Source organism: Tachyglossus aculeatus, chromosome 2 (genome assembly GCF_015852505.1).
Source record: "Tachyglossus aculeatus isolate mTacAcu1 chromosome 2, mTacAcu1.pri, whole genome shotgun sequence".
NCBI lineage: Eukaryota > Metazoa > Chordata > Mammalia > Monotremata > Tachyglossidae > Tachyglossus > Tachyglossus aculeatus.
Genome location: NC_052067.1, coordinates 172,457,272 through 172,482,864, shown reverse-complemented (window position 1 = coordinate 172,482,864; position 25,593 = coordinate 172,457,272).

The following is a 25,593-nucleotide window of genomic DNA, read 5'->3' as shown; positions in this document are numbered from 1 at the left end:
CAATGTATCGCACCCCATCTCGCCTCCCAACCCCCTCCACCCACTCTTGATGACCAAATAGATGCTCTCAAAACCACCCTCTCTACTCAACTTAACTCGACTGCTCCACTATCATCATCAATCGTATTTATTGAGTGCTTACTGTGTGCAGAGCATTCATTGCTCTCATACCACTAACCCACAGCCCTGGATCACCACCACTGCCTACTTCCTTCACTCTTAGACTCGAGCCTCAGAGCTCCACTGGGGGAAATCTAAACATCAGGCTGCCCTTGTCCACTTCAAGTTTATCCTTTCTTGCCCAAACTCTGCCCTCTCCTCTGCCTGCTTCTCTTCCTTTATTATTCATTCATTCATTCAATCATTTATTGAGTGCTTACTGTGTGCAGAGCACTGTACTAAGCGCTTGGGAAGTACAAGTCGACAACATACAGAGATGGTCCCTACCCAACAACGGGCTCACAGTCTAGAAGGGGGAGACAGACAACAAAACAAAACATGTGGACAGGTTAACACCCTCGCCATTTGTTCCTCATATTTAACTCCCTCCTCAGGCCCCCTGTCTACCTCCCCCATCCCCACAACATCCCTTGCCCCCAAAGATCCGGCCATCAACTTTATTAAGAAAACCGACACCATCAGGTGTGACCTTCCCCAAATCACCCCCTCCTTCCTCAATCCCCCGGCTTCTCCCGGCCCCCGCTTCAACTTTCCAATCCTTCCCAACAGTATCTCCAGAGGAGATCTCCTGCAACGTGGCTCAGAGGGAAGAGCATGGGCTTTGGAGTCAGAGGTCATGGGTTCAAATCTTGGCACCACCAATTGTCAGCTGTGTGACTTTGGGCAAGTCACTTAACTTCTCTGGGCCTCAGTTACCTCATCTGTAAAATGGGGATTAAGACTGTGAGCCCCCCGTGGGACAACCTGATCATCTTGTAACCTCCCCAGCACATAGGACAGTGCTTTGCACATAGTAAGTGCTTAATGAATGCCATCATTATTATTATTATTATTAAATGCCACCCCCTCCATATCGGACCCCATTCCTTCCCACCTTATAAAAACTCCCGTCCCTTCTCTTCTCAACTGCCATCTTCAACTGTTCACCCTTCAATGGCTTCTTCCCCGCTGCCTTCAATCATGACAAATGTCTCACTCATCCTAAAAAAACCCTCCCTTCACCCCACAGCTTCCTCCAGTTATTGCCGCATCTCCCTCCTAACATTCTTCTTCAAACTCTTTGAGCGAGTCGTCTACATCTGCTCCTCTCCTCCAACTCTCCTGGCCCCCCTCCAATCTGGCATCTATCCCCTTCACTCCACTGAAACCACCCTCTCAAAGGTCACCAGTGACCTCCTTCTTGCCAAATCCTTTGGCTCTTACTCCATCCTAATCCTCACCGACCTCTCAGATACCTGTGACACTGTGGGCCATCCCCTTCTCCTCAATACATTATCCAACCTTGGCTTAACTGACTCTGTCCTTTCCTGGTTCTCCTCTTATCTCTCTGGCCGTTCAATTCTCAGTCTCCTTCACGGACTCCTCCTCTGCCTCCCACCCCCTAACCTGGGGGGTCTCTCAAGGTTCAGTTCTGGGTCCCCTTCTATTCTCCATCTACACCCACTCCCTTGGAGAACTCATTCATAATAATAATAATAATGGCATTTATTAAGTGCTTCCTATTTGCAAAGCACTGTTCTAAGTGCTGGGGAGGTTACTGAGAAGCAGCGTGGCTCATTGGAAAGAGCATGGGCTTTTGGGAGTCAGAGGTCATGGGTTCAAATGCCGTATCTGCCACTTGTCAGCTGTGAGACTTGGAGCAAGTCAATTCACTTCTCTGTGCCTCAGTTACAGATGAGGATCTTTAAAATGGGGATTAAGACTGTGAACCCCATGAGGGACAACCTGATCACTTTGTATCCTCCCCAAGTGTTTAGAACAGTGCTTTGCACACAGTAAGCACTTAACAAATGCTATTATTATTATTATTATTATTATTGCAAGGTGATCAGGTTGTCCCACATGGGGCTCACAGTCTTAATCCCCATTCTACAGATCCTCATCTGTAACTGAGGCCCAGAGAAGTGAAGTGGCTTGCCCAAAGTCACACAGCTGCCAATTCGCAGAGCTGGGATTTGAACCCATGACCTCTGACTCCAAAGCCTGGGCTCTTTGCACTGAGCCACGTTTCTCACAGCTTCAGCTACGATCTGTATGAGGATGATACCCAAATCTACATCTACTACCCTGATCTCTCTCTCTCTCTCTCTCTCTCTCTCTCTCTCTCTCTCTCTCTCTCTCTCTCTCTCTCGGCTCACATTTCCTCCTGCCTTCAAGACATCCTATTTGGATGTCCTCCATCACCTCAAACTTAACATGTCCAAAACAGAGCTCCTTATCTTCCCTCCAAATCCTTGAACTTTTAAGATCTTTGCTTTCACTGTAGGCAGCACAACCATCCCTCCCGCCTGACAAGCCCATAACCTTGACGTCATCATTGACCCCCCTCCCTCATTCAACCCACATAGCCAATCTGTCACAAATCTTGTCAGTCTCACCTTCACAACATGGCTAAAATCCGCCCTTCCCTCTCCATCCAAAATGCCACCACATTAGTACAATTACTCATCCTATCCCGACTGGATGACTGCATCAGCCTCCTTGCTGACCTCCCAGCCTCCTGTCTCTCCCCACTCCGGTCCATACTTCACTCTGCTGTTCAGATTATCTTTCTACAGAAACATTCAGGGTATGTCAGCCCTCTCCTCAAAAATCTCCAGCATTCGTCCATCCACCCTGGTATCAAACAAAAACTCCTCACCATTGGCTTCAAAATTCTCCATCCCCTTGCCCCCTTCTACCTTACCTCCTTTCTCTCCTTCTCCAACCCAGCCTGCACACTCCTCTCTACTAGCATCACTCACCTTCTCCCTGGGCCTCGTTCTCACCCATCTCTCTGCTAACCCCTGGCCCACATCCTGCCTCAGGCTTGGAACACCCTCTCTCCTCAAATCCCACAGACAATGACTCTTCCTCCCTTACTGATGGCCCATCTCTTCCAAGAGGCCTTCCCAGACCAAGCCCCACTTTTCCTCATCTCCCACTCCCTTCTGCGTCACCATGACTCTCTCCCTTTGCTCTCCCCTGCTCCTCGCCCCACAGAACTTATGTATATATATATGTAATTTTATTAATTCATATTGATGTCTGTTTATATTGATGTCTGTCTCCCCCTCTCTAGACTGTGAGCCCTTTGTGGGTAGTGATGGTCTCTCTTTATTGCTGTTCTGTACCTTCTCAAGAGCTTAGTACAGTGCTCTGCACATAGTAAGCACTCAATAAATACGATTGAATGACTGAAAAACTGAATTAGAGAAGCAGCCTAGCCTAGTACAAAGAGTCGGGACCTAGAGTTACAGGGACCTGAGTTCTAACAATGGCTCTTCCACTTGTCTTGACTTGTACTTCCCAAGTGCTTAGTACAGTGCTCTGCACACAGTAAGCGCTCAATAAATACGATTGATTGATTGATTGATTGATTGTCTTCTGTGTGATCTTGGGGAAGACACTTCACTCCCCCTCATCTGCACAGTGAGCATTCAATACCTGCCCTCCCTCCAACTTAGATCGTGAGACCCACCATGGGACCTCTTGTCTTCTATCAATGCCAGCGCTTAGCATCGTGCTTGGCATATACTATATATATAGTGTAGTGCTTAACACATACCACAGTCATCATAATTATCATTAGAAGCATCCTCCTCTGCCACTGGAAGTTATCTAAAGACCATGGTGGGTCTCAGATCCAATTCATCATCTCAGTCAATTAATCAATCACTTAATCTGCCACATAAACTTGGGTGAGCTAACGATTTAGTCCTAATTCTATTTGTTCTGACAACTTTGACACCTGTCTACATGTTTTGTTTTGTTGTCTGTCTCCCCCTTCTAGACTGTGAGCCCATTTTGGTTAGGGACCATCTTTCTATGTTGCCAACTTGTACTTCCCAGGCACTTAGTACAGTGCTCAATAAATATGATTGAATGGATGAATGAATAGTCCTACTTTTTTGTAGTATTTGTTAAGCGCTTACTCTGTGTCCAACACTGTTCAAAGCACTGGGGTAGATACAAATTAATCAGGTCAGTCACAGTTCCTGTCCCTCATGAGGCACACAGTTTAAGTGGGAAGGAGAACAGGAATATAAAGAAATAAAAAATAGCTGTGAACATCACAGGTGTGAGGCTGGGAGAAGGGATGAATAAAGGGAGCAAGTCAGGGTGACATGAGAAAAGGAAGAGCAGGATTTGGGTGGGAAGATTTATCTGTATTGATGTCTGTCTCCCCTCCTCTAGACTGTGAGCTCACTGTGGGCAGGGATTGTCACTCTTTACTGTTATTTTGTTCTTCCCCAAGTGCTCAGTACAGTGTTCTGCACACAGTAAGTGCTTAATAAATATGACCGAATGAACAGAAGTGTTCTGTTTAGGACTCTTAAGCTCACCGTGGGAAGGGAACGTGTCTACCAACTCTGTTATATTGTTCTACTGTACACTCCCAAGTGCTTAGTTCAATGCTCTGCACACCTTAAACACTCAATAAATACACTTGATCGATCAATTGACTGAGGTGTCGGCGGGACATCATCATCATCAATCGTATTTATTGAGCGCTTACTGTGTGCAGAGCACTGTACTAAGCGCTTGGGAAGTACAATTTCGCAACATATAGAGACAGTCCCTACCCAACAGTGGGCTCACAGTCTAAAAGGGGGAGAGAAGGGGACTCTCTTTTGATGTCTAAAAGGGGACATCAAAGTAGAGGTGTCCAAGTAGAGGTGTCCTGATGGTGGGAGGAAATGTGAGATTACCAGGAAAGAGAGAGATCAGGGCTGGAGATGGAGATTGGGAATCATCCCCAAAGAGGTGGTAATTGAAGGCATGGGAGTGAATGAGTTCTACAAGGTAACTATTGTACATGTAAGCTCACTGTGGGCAGGGAATATGTCTGTTTATTGTTGTATTGTCATCTCCCAAGCAGTTAGTACGATGCCCTGCACACAGTGAGTGCTCAATAAATGCGATTGAATGAATGAATGAATGTGATGGTTCTGGGTTCATTCGATCGTATTTATTGAGCGCTTACTGTGTGCAGAACACCATACTGAGTGTTTGGGAGAATACAATAGTGCTCAATAATGCGATCAAGTGAACGAAGACTAATCAGACACATTCCCTGCCCACAGTGAGTTTAGAGTCTAGAGTATGCTAGGATTCTGGATTCTTTCTGGAGAGGCTGGACTCAAGGGAGGGAATTGAATGTTTAGCTGCATTTGTGGGGAGGGAGGGAGTTCCAAGCCGGGAGCAATCAAATTAAACAATTGACAGCCCAACAGATGGGAAGACGAGAAATGGGAATATGGGGAATGTGGAGCCTCTGAGGGGAAGTTTCCATAGGAAGAAACTTCTCAAGAAACAATGATATTTAATCCAGTTTGAGTGGTTTGCTTCCCTTACCTGTTATTTAGTTTAGTGTCCACCTTGCTAGGTGATAAGCTCTTTGAGGGCAGAGAGCATGTTTCTTCACCGTACTTTTCCAAGCGCTCAGTCCAGTGCTCTGCACCCAGCTGAATGTAAGCTCCTTGAAGGCAGGAAGCATGTCATCATCAAGCAGCGTGGCTTAGTAGAAAGAGCCCGGGCTTGGGAGTCAGAGGACTTGGGTTCTAATCCCAGTCATTTGTCTGCTGTGTGACCTTGGGCAAGCCGCACAACTTCTCTGGGCCTGTTACCTCATCTGCAAAATGGAGATTAGGACCGTGAGTCCCACGTGAGACAAACTGATTACCTTGTATCTAACCCAGAACTTAGAATAGTGCTTGGCACATAGTAAGCGCTTAACAAATACCATAATTATTAATTAACTCAATTGTTCTCTCCCAAGGGCTCAGTACAGTGCTCGGCACACAGTTGACTTTCAGCTCCTTGATGGCAGGAATCTTGTCTACTAATTCTATTTCACTCTCTTAACTGTTCAATACAGTGCTCCAGACACAGTAGTAGCTCCTTGAGGAAAGGAATCATGTCTACTAACCTTATAGCCTTCTCCTAGGCGCTCTGTACAGTGCTCTGTACACAGTAAACTTGTAAAATCTTTGAGGGCAGAGATCATGACTTGGGACTCTATTTTACTCTCCCAAGTGTTCAATACAGTTCTCTGCACACAGTAGACCTTAAGCTCCTTGAAGGTCAAGATCACGTCTACTAATTGATGATGATGGTATTTGTTAAGTGCTTGCTACGTGCCGAGCACTGTTCTAAGTGCTGGGGTAGATACAGGGTAATCACATCGCCTCATATGGGGTTCACAGTCTTCATCCCCATTTTACAAACTGAGGCCCAGAAAAGTGAAGTGATTTGCCCAAAGTCACACAGCTGACTGGTGGAGGAGCCAGGATTAGAACCCACGACCTCTGACTCTCAAGCCCACGTTCTTTCCACCGAGCCACGCTGCTTTCTCTCCCGAGGGCTCAGTCTAGTGCTCTACAAACATAGACTGGAAGCTCCTTGAGGGCAGGGATGATGTCTACTAAGTCCTTTGTCCTCTCCCAAGCGCTCAGTACAGTGCTCTGCAGACAGTAGACTGGAAGCTCCATGAAGGCAGGGCCCGTGTCTACCTTAACAGACTTTGCCAAGTATCTAGCAGTGCTCTGATGACAGGAAGTGCTAGGTAAATACCACCGGTTATTGATTTGTATGCTTTCTCATTAATCAACCAATCGTTTTTATTGACTCAGTATTTGCAGAGCATTGTATTAAACGCTTTAGAGCATACATTACATTAGAGTTGGTAGACACAATCCCTACCCTCATGGAGCTGACAGTCTACTGTCTGCAGAGCACTCTAATAATAATAGTAATAATAATAATGGCAGTTATTAAGTGCTTACTTTGTGCAAAGCACTGTTCTAAGTGCTGGGGAGGTTACAAGGTGATCAGGTTGTCCCACAGGGGGCTCACAGTCTTAATCCCCATTATACAGATGAGGTAACTGAGGCACAGAGAATAATAATCATAATGATGATAGCATTTATTAAGTGCTTACTGTGTGCAAAGCACTGTTCTAAGCACTGGGGAGGTTACAAGGTGATCAGGTTGTCCCACGGGGGGCTCATAGTCTTCATCCCCATTTTACAGATGAGGGAACTGCGGCCCAGAGAAGTGAAGTGACTTGCCCAAAGTCACACAGCTGGCAATTGGCAGAGCCGGAATTTGAACCCATGACCTCGGATTCCAAAGCCCGGGCTCTTTCCACTGAGCCACGTGTGACTTGCCCATAGTCACACAGCTGACAATTGGCAGAGCCGGGATTCAAACCAAACTCTATTGAGCACTTGGGAGCAGACAACAGAGTTAGTAGTGGGAAGCAGTCTGGCCTAGTGGATAGAGCATCTGCCTGGGAGTCAGAGGTCATGGGTTCTAATCCTGGCTCCACCACTTGTCAGCTGTGTGACTTTGGGAAAGTCACTTCACTTCTCTGTAGCTCCAGTTCCCTCGTCTGTAAAATGGGGATTAAGACTGTGAGCCCCACGTGGGGCAGGGACTGTGTCCAACTTGATTAGCTTGTATCTACCCCAGCGCTTAGAACAGTGCTTGACACATAATAAACACTTAACAAATAAGAAGCAGCATGGCTCAGTGGAAAGAGCACGGGCTTTGGAGTCAAAGGTTATGGGTTCAAATTCTGGCTCTGCCAACTGTCAGCTGTGTGACTTTAACTTCTCTGTGCCTCAGCTACCTCATCTGTAAAATGGGGATTAAAACTGTGAGCTCCCCGTGGGACAACCTGATCACCTTGTAACCTCCCTAATGCTTAGAACAATGCTTTTCACCTAGTAAGTGCTTAACAAATACCATTATTATTATTATTATTATTATCATTAAATATCATCATTATTCCTAGTAGACACAATTCCTGCCGAAGCAGCATAGCTGAGTGGAAAAAGCCTGGGCTGGGAGTCAGAAGGTCTTGGGTTCTAATCCCGGCTCCGTCCCTTGTCCCCTCTGTGACTTTGGGCAAGTCACTTCACTTCTCTCCCCCTTTTAGACTGTGAGCCCACTGTTGGGTAGGGACTGTCTCTATATGTTGCCAACTTCTACTTCCCAAGTGCTTAGTACAGTGCTCTGCACACAGTAAGCGCTCAATAAATATGATTGATTGATTCTCTGTGCCTCAGTTCCCTCATCTGTAAAATGGGGATGAAGACTGTGAGCCCCATGTGGGACAACCTGATTACCTTGTACCCAAACCAGCGCTTAGAACAGTGCTTGGCACAGAGTAAGCCCTTAACAAATACCATCATTATTATTATTATTATAAAGGGAGCCAGAGAATACAATAGAGTTAATAGATGTGATCCTTGCCTTCAAGGAGCATCCTGCCTACTGTGTGCAGAGCAATGTATTGAGCACCGGAGAGAGGACAATATTTAGTAGACACCATCCCTGCCCTCAAGAAACTTTCAGGCTACAGTGTGTGGAACACCAGACTGAGCACTTGGGAGAGAAAAATAGAGCAAGTAGACAACGATCCCTGCCTCAAGGTTTACAGTCAGGTTTGCATTGAGCTGACGCCTAAAAACTCAAATTTTCAGCTTGGCAAAGAGAGGCAGCGATTTCATCTCACCTCCTCTCCGTCGCATCCTGAACTTCCGTGAAGCCCGTCATCTGCTCTCCCGCGACGAGCAGTTCTCACTTGCGCCTTGGCTTGGCTAGGTAAAGTTCTGCGGATCCGTGGGTGGAATGAATGCCTTGCTTTCCTGGGATTGGAGCAGGCATCTTGGTCTCCCATGCAACACTCTCAAAGTTTGGCCCGCGCGAAGCAGACGAAGCTGCCACGCTCGTAAGCCAAGACTCTTCCCGCAGCCGCGCTCTCATGAGAGAGGAGCCTGATGTAAACGAGGACAAATGTCTCGTTGAATTAAAGGAGAGTCGAAAGCCTGGGAGATCGGTATTCAGTCAGGAAGCCTGGGTCCCCTACCTATCTGTTCCCCCCTCTGCATCCACTAAACACTTGGTAGGAAACTCTGAAGCCTGGAATGCCCTCCCTCCGGGCCTGGAATGCCCTCCCTCTGCCCATCTGCCAAGCTAGCTCTCTTCCTCCCTTCAAGGCCCTACTGAGAGCTCACCTCCTCCAGGAGGCCTTCCCAGACTGAGCCCCTTCCTTCCTCTCCCCTTCGTCCCCCCTCCATCCCCCTCATCTTACCTCCTTCCCTTCCCCACGGCACCTGTATATATGTATATGTGTTTGTACATATTTATTACTCTATTTATTCATTTTACTTGTACATATCTATTCTATTTATTTTATTTTGTTAGTATGTTTGGTTTTGTTCTCTGTCTCCCCCTTTTAAACTGTGAGCCCACTGTTGGGTAGGGACTGTCTCTATATGTTGCCAACTTGTACTTCCCAAGCACTTAGTACAGTGCTCTGCACACAGTAAGCACTCAATAAATATGATTGATTGATTGATTGATTAGAGCCACATCCTTAAAAACCATTCAGTCTACATCTCCCCATTTTTCAAGAACCCCCAAATGGTTGCCCATCCACCTCCACATCAAACACCATCGGCTTTAAAGCCATCAGTTCCCTTGCCCCCTCCTACCTCACCTCCCTTCTCTCCTTCTCCATCACAGCCCACACACTCTGCTCCTCTAATGCTAACCTTCCCACTGTACCTCCATCTCAATTATCTTGTCACCGATCTCTCTCCCATGTCCTGCCTCTCACTTGAAATGCCCTCCCTCCTCAAATCCGGCAGACAATTCCTCTCCCCCTCTTCAAAGCCTTCCAGAAAACCCATCCCCTCCAAGATGTATTCCCTGGCTAACTCCCACATTTCCTCACTTCCCACTCCCTTCCACATCAGCCTTGAATTTGAATTTGCCCCCTTTATTCACCCCTCCTTCAGCCCCATAGCTTTTATGTCCACGTCCATTATTTATTATTTAATATTCATGTCTGTCTCCCCCTCTAGAATGTAAGCTCATTGCAGACAGGGAATGTGTCTACCGACTCTGTTATACTGCACTCTCCCAAGTCCTTGATACAGTGCTCTGTGCTTAGTAATAATAACAATAATGATGGCATTTATTAAGCGCTACTATGTGCAAAGCACTGTTCTAAGCACTGTGGAGGTTACAAGGTGGATTAGGTTGTTCCACGGGGGGCTCACAGTCTTAATCCTCATTTTACAGATGAGGTAACTGAGGCCCAGAGAAGTTAAGTGACTTGCCCAAAGTTACACAGCGGACAATTGGCTCAATAGTAAGTGCTCAATAAATTCAGTGGATGTGGTGTATATATGTACATATCTATAATTCTATTTATACTAATGCCTGTTTACTTGTTTAGACGTATATATAGCTATAATTCTATTTATTTCCATTGATGCCTGTTTACTTGTTTTGATGTCTGTCTCCCCCGTTTTAGACTTTAAGCCCGATGTGGGCAGGGATTGTCTCTCTTTATCGCTGAATTGTACTTTCCAAGCACTTAGTACAGTGCTCTGCACACAGTAAGTGCTCGATAAATACAAATGATTGATTAACTGATTGATAAATACAACTGAATGAATGAATGAATGAATGCACGATCCTTATAATCTACTATTTCCCCTCTCTCTAATCAATCAATCAATCATATTTATTGAGCACTTACTGTGTGCAGAGCACTGTACTCAGCGCTTAGAGCAGTATACTACTTCCCAGACTGAGCCCCCTCCTTCCTCTCCCCCTCGCCCCCCTCTCCATCCCCCCATCTTACCTCCTTCCCTTCCCCACAGCGCCTGTATATATGTATATATGTTTGTACATATTTATTACTCTATTTATTTATTTATTTATTTTACCTGTACATATCTATTCTATTTATTTTATTTTGTTAGTATGTTTGGTTTTGTTCTCTGTCTCCCTCTTTTAGACTGTGAGCCCACTGTTGGGTAGGGACTGTCTCTATGTGTTGCTAACTTGTACTTCCCAAGCGCTTAGTCCAGTGCTCTGCACACAGTAAGCACTCAATAAATACGATTGATTGATTGATATACTAAGCTCTTAGAGCACTGTACTAAGCACTTTCTACTTCAACATCTGTCTTCCATCTAGGCTGTGAATTTCTTGTGAGCAGGGATTGCTATTAAGAACTCTGTTGGATTGGACTTACACTTGTGCTTAGTACAGTACTCTGCACACAGTAAATGCTCAAAAAATTTAGTCAGTTGGGTGATTCATTCATTCATTCATTTAATCGTATTTATTGAGCGCTTACTGTGTGCAGAGCACTGGACTAAGCGCTTGGGAAGTACAAGTTGGCAACATATAGAGACAGTCCCTACCCAACAGTGGGCTCACAGTCTAGAAGGGGGAGACAGAGATGGAGTGGGTGATAGGGTGGGAAGAGAACCAGCCCACTTTTTCTGGGAATGATTGGTGAATTCCTCTAGACTGTAAGCCTCTCAAGAGCAAGGATCATGTCAACGCTGCGAGAAGCAGCATGGATGAGTGGGTAGACCCCAGGCCTGGCAGTCAGAAGGTCATGGATTTTAATTCCGGCTCTGCCACCTATCTGCTGTGTGACCTTGGGCAATTCACTGCACTTCTCTGGGCTTTGGTTCCCTCATCTGGAAAATGGGGATGAAGACTGTGAGCTCCACGTGGGACAACCTGATCACCTTGTAGCTACCCCAGTGCTTAGAACAGTGCTTGGCACATAGGAAGCATTTAATAAATTCTACCATTATTTTTACAGTGCTCTGCACACAGTAAGCACTCAATAAATATGATTGATTAATTCATTCATTCATTTGTGTTTATTGAGTGCTTACTGTGTGCAGAGCACTGCACTAAGCTCTTGGGACGTACAAATCAGCAACATATAGAGACGGTCCCTACCCAATAACGAGCTCACAGTCTACAAAGAGGAGACAGATAACAAAACGAAACAAGACAGGTGTCAATACCACCAAAATAAATGGAATTATAGCTATATACACATCATAAATAAAATAAATAGAGTAATAAATATGTACAAGTTTACACAAGGGCTGTGGGAGGGGAAGGGGGTAGGACAGGGGGGTGATGCGGAGGAGAGGAGGAGGAGAGGAAAATGGGAGGCTCAGTGTGGGAAGGCCTCCTGTAGAAGGTGAGCTCTCAGTAGTGCTTTGAAGGGAGGAAGAGAGCTAGTTTGGCAGATGTGAGGAGGGAGGGCATCCAGGCCAGAGGTAGGACATGGGCCGGAGGTCAACAGTGGGACAGGTAAGAATGAGGCCCAGTGAGGAGGTTAGCGGTGGCAGAGGAGCAGAGGGTGCGGGCTGGGCTGGAGAAAGAGAGAAGGGAGGTGAGGTAAGAGGGGGCAAGGGGATGGACAGCTTTGAAGCCGAGAGTGAGGAGTTTTTGCTTCATGCGAAGGTTAATAGGCAACCACTGGAGATTATTGAGGAGGGGAGTGAAATGCCCAGAGTGTTTCTGTAGAAAGAGAATCCGGGCGGCAGAGTGAGGTATAGACTGAAGCAGGGAGAGACAGGAGGCTGGGAGATCAGAAAGGAGGCTGATGCAGTCATCCAGATGGGATAGGATGAGAGACTGAACCAGCAAGGTAGTGGTTTGGATGGAGAGGAGAAGGCAGATCTTGGCGATGTTGCGGAGGTTAGACCGGCAGGTTTTGATGACGGATTGGATGTGTGGGGAAAACGAGAGAGCGGAGCCGAGGATGACACCAGGTTTGCGGGCTTGTGAGACAGGAAGGATGGTAGTGCCATCTACAGTGACGGGAAAGTCAGGGAGAGGACAGGGTTTGGGAGGGAAGATAAGGAGCTCGGTCTTGGACATGTTGATGGATTGGTTACCCAACTGGCCAAAATCATGCAAGACAAGGGGAAGTGCAGGATTAGAACCCAAATCATTCCGACTCCCAAGCCTGTACTGTCTCCACTAGGCCACTCTGCTTAGAATAGGGCTTGGCACATTGCAAGTACTTAACAATACTGTTATTATAATTCTAATCTGCGCTTTGCCACTTATCTGTTGTGTGACCTTGGGTAAGTCACTTTACTTATCTGTGCCTCAGTTACCCCATCTGCCCAATGGGGATTGAAACTGTGAGCCCCATGGGGGACAGGGACTGTGTCCAACCTGATTTGTTTGTATCCACCCCAGTGCTTAGTACAATGCCTGGCACATAGTACGTGCTTAACAAATACCACAATGATTATTAGCAGCATTGCTCAGTGGAAAGAGCACGGGCTTTGGAGTGGGAGGTCATGGGTTCAAATCTCTGCTCCACCAATTGTCAGGTCTGTGACTCTGGGCAAGTCACTTCAATTCTCTGGGCCTCAGTTCCCTCATCTGTAAAATGGGGATTAGGACTGTGAGCCCCACCATGGGTCAACCTGATCACTTTATATCCTCCCCAGGACTTAGACAAGTGCTTTGCACCTAGTAAGTGCTTAACAAATGCTATTATTATTGTTATTATTATTATTATTATATTGCTCTATCTTCATCCATAGTAGTGGTCCATTCACTCCAGACAACCCACAAATTATCATTGACCTCTCCGAGCCCTACAGCAGGCAGAAAATGATCCAAGATGGAAAGAAAAGCCAAATCTGAAAAACAGATATTTTCAAGTACAACACAGAGCTTCCAATATCATCAGATGAAACGGCACCCTAATAGAGAAAGAGAAAGCATAAACACCTCTGGTACACACACAAAACTCATAATTGTTTTTGGAAATGAAGAGATGGGCTCCTATTTCCATAACTTAATAAAAAGACACTTTACATGCAAAAGAGCCCCAGAAAAGATTAGATCTGGAATGGGCTAAAATAATACTTTAGAATTGTCCTGTTTTTTTCTTTCCCCCGTCAAAAAGTCATATTATTCAATATAGACACATATACAAAGAAGTAATCTAGCAACAAATTAATTTTTAGATGCCTGAATATAGCAGAGGAGAACAACTGCAAATAAACTCAGCAGGTAGTTAATAGCTGGTTTTCCCCAACACTGATTGCCATTTTTACACTCGGGGATAAAAAAAAATGTCAAAGATGTGCCTTTCGGAATATCTCTAACATATTTATACCTGCAAGGTACCTAACTGCTTAATGGACATCAAGATAAAGATACAGGTGGAGCAGAAATTGAGAGAAGGCAGAGGGAGAGAAGAGAGGAAGAGACGCGGGAAAACTCAGAAAGGGGAAAGGAAGAAAGAGCAAAGGAGGAAGACAGAGGAATAGTGGGAAAAGAGGAGAATTATTTCTCTACAGGAATTTTCTCCAACTCCCAGTTGGAGAGGAAGCTCCTTGTGGTCAGAGATTATGTCCTGTAATTCTTTTGTAGTTTCCCAAATGCTAAATATAAGGGGACTCTGTAGACCCTCAATAAACACTCTGACTACTATTTTCAGGTGATTTCTGGAAACACAATGTAATTTCCATTCTCTATATAAGAGTTGACAGGTAATTCTCACTCTTCAAACTGACTCGGTGTGAAAGATAACTTTAAATATTCCAAAAAGGGACACTTTCTTCCTCCCTGTAGTGTGACAGCTTAGCTAGAGAGAAAAATTGATAATCAAATGGAAGAACGGGTTAAGTGGCATCAGAAAAATGACCAGTCAGTCCTGGAAGGACGAAGTAAAATCTTTGGGGAGTGGCTCAGTTTGGTTTGTGTCCTTCTAGACTGATGTAGTCTGCAATCAGTCATATTTATTGGGCGCTTACTGTGTGCAGAGCAGTGTACTAAGTGCTTGGGAGAGTCCAATATAATAATACCTGTAGACAAGTTCCGTGCCCACAGCGAGTTTACAGTCTTGAAGGGGAGACAGACATGAACAGAAATGAATGAAGTAAGGCTATGGATATAAGTGCTTTGGGGCTGAGGAAGGGGTGAATAAAGAGGGCAGATTCAATTCCCTGTCAGAATCTCTTAGTACAGATTTCCCGACATGAGTTCCAGACCACCAGGTTGGAGGCTTGTCACTATGAGTTGCGTCTGTTTAAATAATAATAATCATTATGGTACTTGTTAAGCACTATCTGTGTGTCAAGCACTGTTCTAAGCGTCGGGATAGACACAAGGTAATCAGGTTGAACAAAGTCCCTGTCCCATTTGGGGAGTCTTAATTTCCATTTTACAGATGATGGAACTGAGGCAAAGAGAATAATAATAATTATTATTATTATTATTTTCATGGTATTTGTTAAGTGCTTATTATGTTGTTCTAAGCTCTGGGGTTATCAGGTTGTTCCAAGTGGGGCTCACTGGCTTAATCCCCATTTTACAGATGAGGTAACTGAGGGCACGGAGAAGTTAAATGACTTGCCCAAAGTCACATAGCAGAGAAGTGGCGGAGCCAGGATTAGAACCCACTTCCTCTTACTCCCAAGCCCTTGCTCTTCCCACTAGGCCAGGCTATTTTTTTTATAATGGCATTTATTAAGCGCTTACTATGTACAAAGCACTGTTCTAAGCGTTGGGGAGGTTACAAGATGATCAGGTTGTCCCATGGGGGGCTCACAGTCTTGATCCCCATTTTACAGATGAGGTAACTGAGGCACAGAAAAGTTAAGTGACTTGCCCAAAGTCACACAGCTGACAATTGGTGGAGCCAAGATTTGAACCCCTGACCTCTGACTCCATAGCCCAAGCTCTTTCCACTGAGCCATGGTGCTTCTCCTATTTCTCGTACCTTCTCTCCATCAGTCAATTAATCATATTTATTGAGCACTTACAGTGGTAAAAGCACTATACTAAGTGCTTGAGAGAATATAATCATCAATCGTATTTATTGAGCGCTTATTATGTGCAGAGCACTGTACTAAGCGCTTGAATATAATATAAGAACAGATACATTCCCTCCCCCCAACAATAAGGTTCTCTTGCCTCCTTTCAAACATAACTGCTAATTCTACCTCTCTCTCCATTCTCCTACCTCCTTCCCCTTGTCCATATTGTTCCCACCACCTGAATGGTATTTGGTATGGTATTTGTTTAATGCTTAACAATAATAATAATAATAATAATAATAATAATAATTGCGGTATTTGTTAAGCACATACTGTGTGCCAGGTGCTGTAATAATAATAATAATGGCATTTATTAAGCACTTACTATGCACAAAGCACTGTTCTTAGTGCTGGGGAGGTTACAAAGGTGATCAGATTGTCGCACGGGGGGCTCACCGTCTTCATCCCCGTTTTACAGATGAGGTAACTGAGGCCCTGAGAAGTGAAGTCACTTGCCCAAAGTCACACAGCTGACAATTGGTGGAGCTGAGATTAGAACCCATGACCTCTGACTCCAAAGCCCGGGCTCTTCCCACCGATCCATGGTGGATACAAGCAATTCAGGTTGGACACAGTCCCTGTCCCATGTGGGGCTCAGAGTCTCAATCCCCATTTTACAGATGAAGGAACTGAGGCCCAGAGAAGTGAAGTGACTTGCCCAAGGGCACACAGCAGACAAGTGGTGGAACCTAGATTAGAACCCATGACTTGGATCAACCTTCACCCCCAAATTGATTGTCCCAAAGACTTGGTGCGATGAGAACCTAAAATGAACATTACGGGCTGGACTGTATCTCACGCATCCAAGCGCTCAGTACAGTGCTCCACACCCAGTACGCACTCAGTAAATGTCATTGATTGATGAGTGGGCAAGACTGCAACCCCAGCTCTAATAATAATAATAATAATAATGGTATTCGTTAAGCACTTACTATGTGCCAAACACTGTTCTAAGCACTGGGGTAGACATTTTAAGCACAGGGGAAGCAGCGTGGCACAGTGGAAAGAGCCCGGGCTTTGGAGTCAGAGATCATGGGTTCAAATCCTGGCTCTGCCAACTGTCAGCTGGGTGACTTTGGGCAAGTCACTTCACTTCTCTGGGCCTCAGTTCCCTCATCTGTAAAATGGGGATGAAGACTGTGAGCCCCCCACGGGACAACCTGATCACCCTGTAACCTCCCCAGCGCTTAGAACAGTGCTTGGCACAAAGTAAGCGCTTAATAAATGCCATTATTATTATTATTATTATTTAAGGTTCGACACATCCATATGCCACGTGTGGCTCACAGTCTTAATCCCCGTTTTACAGATGAGGTACCTGAGGCACAGAGAAGTGAAGTGACTTGCCCAGGGTCACACAGCTGACATGTGGCAGAGTCGGGATTGGAACCTATGACCTCTTACTCCCAAACCTGGGCTCTTTCCACTAAGACACGTTTTTTCTCTAAACACCACAGGCAATAAAGGCCCCCATAAACACACCCAGTCCCACAGATATTCCCACCTTCTAGGCCGTGATTTATTTTAGTTCAATAAATCTGCCTCCAGCCTTAATTCTCCGAATCCAATTGGATCAATCGCCCCCAAAACAGGACGGATCCCTATCCCTTGTGTTGTTTTTTTTTTTTTCCTGGCAGGAGGGAAGTAAGAGAATCTTATAAATGGAGAATTGACAAGGAGCGGTGATTAATGGTGTTTCTGTTTATTGGGTTGGCAGGAGACCAGGGAGAAGACAGCATGCCCTCCTTAAACTCTTGCTGGGGAAATTGCAAGAAAAACAGGTGCAAACAGATTACCTGAAAGAGAGTGGGAGAGGGCTCACGTCCCAGAAAGTCGAAACTTGCTCACGGTTCGGAATAGCTTCATTCTCCCGCGGGGAGGAGATGTGGGAGAAATTGAGTTAATTTCTCCTGTTCCCTCTTGTTCCTTCCATCCTTGGCCTCCCCACTGCCGGAAGGATAAATCGGAATGGATAACATACAAAGTTAGTCACCGTTTCAAAATATTTGGCTTTTCTCAGTCTGGGCCTTAGTCACTTTTCTTGCTCCTTTTCAGTCTCCTTCTCTCCATAAAATCAATCAATCCATGGTGGTTTTTGAGCGATTACTCTGTGTAGAGCACTGTACTGAGCGCATGGGAGAAGACAATAGAGTTAATAGGCAAGATACTAGCCCCAAGGAGCTGAGCGTCGACTGTGTGCAGAGCACTGGTTTGAGCATCTTTGCTCTGGGCTCTATCCACTAGACCACACTGCTTTTGGACTCTCCAGTAGTGGAAATAGCAAGGGCTTGGGAGTTAGAGGTCATGGGTTCGAATTTCTGCTCTGCCACTTATCAGCTGCGTGACTTTGAGCAAGTCACTTCACTTCTCTGGGTTTAGGATAGGGGATTAAGACTGTGAGCCCCAAGTAGGACAACCTGATCACCCTGTATCTACCCCAGCACTTAGAACAGTGTTTGGCACATAGTGAGTGCCTAACAAATACCATCATTATTGTTATTATTATTATTATTTTGGGTCTCTTCACCCATGAAATGGTGTCGCTTAACTCTGTTATTTTGTTCTCTACCACACGCATAGTTCTGTGCTCTGCGCACAGAAAGCGTTCAATAAATATCAGTGATTGATGTGATCCTCCAGAGATTTCCTCATCACTCTGCTTCTCTTCATTCATTCATTCAATTGTACTTATTGAACGCTTACTGTGTGCAGAGCACTATACTAAGCTTTTAGGAGAGTACAACATAGTGATAAGCATACACGTTCCCTGCCCACAATGAGTTTACCGTCTAGAGGGGGAGACAGATATTAATAGAAATAAATAAATCACAGATGTGGACATAAGAAGCAGCGTGGCTCCATGGTAAGAGCACGGGCTTTGGAGTCAGAGGTCATGGGTTCAAATCTCTGCTCCACCAACTGTCAGCTGTGTGACTTTGGGCAAGTCACTTAACTTCTCTGTGCCTCAGTTACCTCATCTGGAAAATGGGGATTAAAACTGTGAGCCCCCCGTGGGACAACCTGATCACTTTGTAACCTCCCCAGCGCTTAGAACAGTGCTTCTCACATAGTAAGCACTTAACAAATGCCATCATTATTATTATAAGTGCTGTGGGGCTGGGAGGGGGATGAACAGAGGGAGCAAGTCAGGGAGATGTAGAAGGGAGTGGGAGAAGAGGAAAAGGAGGGTTTAGTCATTCATTCATTCATTAGTATTTATTGAGCACTTACTGTATGCAGAGCACTGAACTAAGTGCTTAGGAAGTACAAGTTGGCAACATATAGAGATGGTCCCTACCCAACAACGGGCTTACAGTCTAGAAGGGGGAGAGAGACAACAAAACAAAACATGTGGACAGGTGTCATCAGAATAAATAGAAATAAAGCTAGATGCACATCATTAACAAAATAAATAGAATAGTAAATATGTACAGGTAAAATAAATAGAGTAATAAATCTGTACAAACATATAGACAGGTGCTGTGGGGAGGGGAAGGGGGTAGGGTGGGGGATTGGGGAGGAGGAGAGTCAGGGAAGACCTTTTGGAGGAGATGGGCTTTGAAGGAGGGGAGAGTCATTATCTGTGGGATTTGAGGAGGGAGGGCGATCCAGGCCAGAAGCAGGATGTGATCCAGGGGTCGGCGATGAGATAGATGAGATGGAGGCCCAGTGAGAAAGTTCATATTAAATGAGTGAAGTATGCGGGCTGGGTTGGATTAGGAGATTAGCAAAGTGAAGTAGGAGCGCACAAGGGGATTGACTGCTTTAAAGACAACGGTAAAAAGTTTTTGTTTGATGTGGAGGTGAATGGTTAACCACTGGAGGCTCTTGAGCATCATGGTCTAGTGGAAAGAGCCCAGGTCTGGGGTTCAGAAAGTCATGTGGTCTAATCTCGGCTCCGCCACATGTCTGCTGTGTGGCCTTGGGGAAGTCATTTCACTTCTCTGTGCCTCAGTTACCTCATCTGTAAAATGGAGATTAAGATTGTGAGTCCCATCTGGGAAAGGGACTGTGTCCGACCTCATTACCTTGTATCTAGCCCAGTACGTAGAGCAGTGCTTAGCATGTAGTAAGTGTTTTATAATTGTTTTGTTTTGTTGTCTGTCTCCCCCTCGTCCCCCTCGTCCCCCTCTCCATCCCCCTCATCTTACCTCCTTCCATTCCCCACGGCACCTGTATATATGTACATATGTTTGTACATATTTATTACTCTATTTATTTATTTATTTATTTTACATGTACATATCTATTCTATTTATTTTATTTTGTTAGTATGTTTGGTTTTGTTCTCTGTCTCCCCCTTTTAGACTGTGAGCCCACTGTTGGGTAGGGACTGTGTATATATGTTGCCAACATGTACTTCCCAAGCACTTAGTTCAGTGCTCTGCACACAGTAAGCGCTCAATAAATACGATTGATTGATTGATTGATTGATTGAGGATTGTAGAAACATGGCCTGAACGTTTTTGGAGAAAAACGATCCGGGCAGCAGAGTGAAGTATGGGCTGGAGTGAGGAGAGACAGGAGGCTGGGAGGTCAGCAGAGCAGCTGATACAGTAATCAAGGTAGGATAGGATAAATTCTTGAATTAACATGGTAGCAGTTCGAAAGGAGAGGATAGGATGGATTTTCCACCTTGACCCCTTCATTCATTCAATCATATTTATTGAGCACTTACTGTGTGCAGAGCACTGTACTAAGCACTTGGGAAGTACAAGTTGGCAACATATAGAGATGGTCCCTACCCAACAACGGGTTCACACTCTTCTCCCAGCAGAGTTGGCCACTCCCGCTCGGACAACAAGACTACATATCTCTCCCCTTCGAGACTCTGACCTCATCCTGGGAATGTGTCCGTTTGTTGTGGTATTGTCCTCTCCAAGCACTTAGTTCAGTGCTTTGCACTCAGTAAACCCAATTGAATGAATGAGGAAATGAATGAATCTCCTTACCACAACAGTGTGCTCCAGCTCCCCTTTTAACCAGGAAGCCTTCCATGATTAATCCCCTACACCCCAAGTCACAGTTGCCTCTCCCCCAAAACCCGAGGACTTAATAGATTCTCTTCCCATCCTCAGCTATTATTATTATCACTGATAATAATAATAATGAAAATTGTGGAATTTTTTAAGCAATCATCCATTCATTCGTATTTACTGAGCACTTACTGCATGCAGAGCACTGTACTAAGCATTTGGGAAGTATAGGTCAGCAACATATAGAGACTGTTCCTACCCAACAATGGGCTCACAGTCTAGTAAGGGGAGACAGACAACAAAACAAAACACTACGTGCTGAGCACTGCTCTAAGCACTGGGGAAGATACAAGATAATCAGGTTGGACACAGTCCCTTTCCCAAACGGGACTCACAATCTTAATCTCCATTTTACAGATGAGGTAACTGAGGCACAGAGAAGTGAATTGACTTCCCCCAGGTCACACAGCAGGCATGTGGCGGAGCCGAGATTAGAACCCACGACCTTCTGAACCCCAGACCTGGGCTCTTTCCACTAGACCATGATGCTTCTCTATTGGGTTAAAGGTCTCAGGAATTTTCAAGGAAAACAGCATAGCCTAGTGGAAAGAACCGGGCTTGGGAGTCGGAGGTCATGGATTCTAATCTCGTCACCAGCACTTGTCTGCTGTGTGACTTTGAGTGAGTACCTTAATTGCTTTTGGGCTCAGTTTACTCAATACGAAAATGAAGAGTCAATACCCCATCTTTTTCTTTATGGCATTTGTTAAGCACTCACTATATGCCAAGCACTGTTCTGAGCACTAGGGTAGATACAAGCTAAAGACACCATCCCTGTCCCAGGTGGAGCTCACAGTCTTCATCCCCAATTTACAGATGATGGAATGGAGGCCCAGAGAAGTGAAGTGACTTGCCCAGGGTCATACAGTGGACAAGTGCAGAGGAGCAGCGTGGCTCAGTGGAAAGAGCACGGGCTTTGGAATGAGAGGTCATGGGTTTGAATCCTGACTCCCCCACATGTCTGCTGTGTGACCTTGGGCAAGTCACTTAACTTCTCTGAGCCTCAGTTACCTCATCTGTAAAATGGGGATTAAGACTGTGAGCCCCACGTGGGACAACTTGATCACCTTGTAACCCCCCCAGCGCTTAGAACAGTGCTCTGCACATAGTAGCGCTTAACAAATGCCATTAAACAAAAAAAAGTGGCTGAGCCGGAATTAGAACCGAGTTCTTCTGACTCCCAAGCCCCTGCTCTATTACTAGGCCATGCTGATGATTTATTAATCAAAGTGAGCAATAATAGCATTACTGAATCATTTACTGACAACATAACAAATACCATTCAAAAAAGTCTGTACTTTGCAAGTGCCTAGTACAGTGCACTTCATCTTATGGGTACTCAGTAAATGCTGCTATTACAAGTATTGTTTGTGTATGCATATCTTGCTGAGATAGAGTGGACCTAATGTAGCCAAATGGAAAGAGCCCGGGCCTGGGAAACGGAAGGACCTGGGTTCTAATCCCAATTTACCTGCTCTGGGACTGTGAACAGGTCACTTCACTTCTCTGTGGCTCAGTTCCCTCATATGTGAAATAATAATAATAATAATAATAATAATAATAATGATAATGATAATAATAATAATAATGGTAATTGTTAAGCACTTACTATGTGCAAAGCACTGTTCTAAGTACTGGGGAAGCTACAAGGTGATCAGGTTGTTCCATGGGGGGCTCACAGTTTTAATCCCCATTTTACAGATGAGGTAACTGAGCCACAGAGATGTTAAGCGACTTGGCCAAAGTCACAAAGCGGAAAGTTGGCGGAGCCTGAATTTGAACCCATGACCTCTGACTCTAAAGCCCATGCTCTTTCCACTGAGCCATGCTGCTTCTCCAAATGGGGATGGGGATGGGGATGAAATTCCCATTTGGCTCTCCCACTTATTCATTCACTCATTTATTCATTTAATCGTATTTATCAAGAGCTTACTATGTGCAGAACACTGTTCTAAGCACTCGGGAGAGGACAATAAACAGACACATTCCCTGCCCACATTGAGCTTACAGTCCAGTGTGGGAATTTCAATGCGGGCATGTCAGTTTCTGATCCGATAATACCTATCCCTACGATCACTACAGCGTAAGCTCGTCTTTAGGCTGTTAGCTTGTGAGAAGCAGTGCGGCTTAGAGAAAAGAGCCCAGGCTTGGGAGTCAGAGGTCGTGGGTTCTAATCCCGCCTCTGCCACTTGTCAGCTGTGTGACTTTGGGCAAATCACTTAACTTCTCTGGGCCTCAGTTACCTTAGCTGTAAAAATGGGGATGAAGCCATGTGGGGCAACCTGATTAGCTTGTATGTACCTCAGTGCTTAGAACAGTGCTTGGCACATACTAAGAGCTTAACAAATAAAAATATAGACTGTCTCTATATGTTGCCAATTTGTACTTCCCAAGTGCTTAGTACAGTGCTCTGCACATAGTAAGCGCCCAATAAATACGATTGATGATAACAAATACCATTGTTATTCCCCTTCTAGACTGTGAGCCCATTATTGGGTAGGGATTGTCTCTATCTGTTCATTCACTCATCCATTCAATCGTATTTATTGAGCGCTTACAGTGTGCAGAGCACTGTACTAAGCGCTTGGGAAGTACAAGTCGGCAACATATAGAGATGTTCCCAACCCAACAATGGGCTCACAGTCTAGAAGGGGGAATTGCGTTTATTCATTCATTCGTTCATTCAATCGTATTTATTGAGCACTTACTGTGTGCAGAGCGCTGTACTAAGCGCTTGGGAAGTACAAGTTGGGATTGTACTTTCCAAGCTCTTAGTACAGTGCTCTGCACACAGAAAGCACTCAATAAATACAACTGAATGAACTGAATGAACAATAAATAGTGACAGGAGTTGTGCCCACAGTGCGCTTGCAGTCTAGAGGACTAGTTTCCTCCCCTCCCCTCCTCCTCTCCAAGGACAGGTGTCTCCTCTATGCTGAGGATATTTGTACTCTCCCAACCGCTTAGTACAGTGCTTTGCCCACAGTAAATTCATTCATTCAATCGTATTTATTGAGCTCTTACTGTGTGCAGAGCGCCGTACTACGCTCTTGGGAAGTCCAAGTTGGCAACATATAGAGACGGCCCCTACCCAACAGTGGGCTTACAGTCTAGAAGACTGAATGAAAGCACAGCACATATTAGGCGCTTAATCAATTAATCAATCATATTTATTGAGCATTCACTGTGCTCAGAGCGCTGTACCGACCTCTTGAGAGAGGACAATATATAACAGAGCTGGTAGACCAGTTACCTGCCCACAAGGACCTTACAGTCCAGAGCTTAAAGCCTCAACACATGACATAGTTACAATCTTTTGCACAAACTAAAAATTCCTCCAAAGAAGAAAGTAAAAAGCAATAAACTACTAAGGTTTGGAACTTAAGTCCCATATGCTCACACACCCCCATGAAACAATCTGGTCTCACTCTTCTTTTGCGGCTCCGAAACTCAGCCCAGAAGCAAAGGGAACATATTTTGGAGGTGATTCATTCAGCTGGGAGACGGGAAGTTTCTACAAGGTCAGGCTAAACCTTACCAGGGAGAGGTGGAGAAGGCTGTTTTCTGATGTTTTCAGGAGAATAAATAACATTTCCCGTCATGTTTCCGTTTTTACATTTTTTTTTTTGCAAAAATAGGTCCGGTAATAACGCTTACATTTCTCTTTTTACAGTAACTTGGAACTTCGTAAATATCTGTCTGAGCGCTCATTTACATATTCACTAGTGTTCCATAAATATACACACACGGGGTAATTTTTATTTCACTGGTGAATGTAGCAGGATTCTCAGATGGTTTGGTTTGGAAGACATGGAACAAAATTAGGTTGAGTATATACATATTTTTTTTTTTTTCCCGAATGGATTGTCACAATCTGGGCATGTTATTTCCCGTATTGTTACATTTATATATCTTTCTGATTTCCCAGATTTCCTTATCCATCCCTGACTTAATGCAAAGAGCAAGAAATGAAATATGAAAAGTCTATTCCAGGAATCTTAAAAAATCTTTAAAGGACAGACGGGACAGTGGAGCATCGTGGCCTAGAGGAAAGAGCCTCGGCCTGGAAGTCGGAGGAGTTGGGTTCTAATCCCGGCTCTGCTGCTTTCCTGCGGTGTGACCTTCAAAATGCCACTTCGCTTCTCTGTGACTCAGTTACCTACTCCATAAAATGGGGATTGAATTCCTTTTCTGCCTCTTACATAGATTGTGAGCCTTGGTTTGGGCGGGGACCTGATTACCTTGCATCTACCCCAGATGCATAGTAAGCGCTTAAGGAATATCACAATCATTATCATTATTATCACTCACTGACAGTTGCTCCCTTAAAGTCAGTCAATTGTACTTATTGAGCGCTTGGGAGAAGACACTTAGTACAGTGCTCTGCACACAGTAAGCTCTCAATAAATACGATTGAATGAATGAATGGATGAACAATAAACAGGCATGTTTCCTGCCCACAACGAGCTTACAGTCTAGAGGGGGGAGACATGGCTTAGTGGAATGAGCCTGGGCTTGGGAGTCAGAGTACATGGGTTCTACTCCCAGCTTCGCCACTTGTCTGCTGTGTGACCTTGGGCAAGCCACTTAACTTCTCTGTACCTCACTTCCCTCATCTATAAACTGGGGATTAAGACTGTGAGCCCCACATGGGACAGCCTGATTACCCCGTATCTACCCCAGCGATTAGAACAGTGCTTGGCACA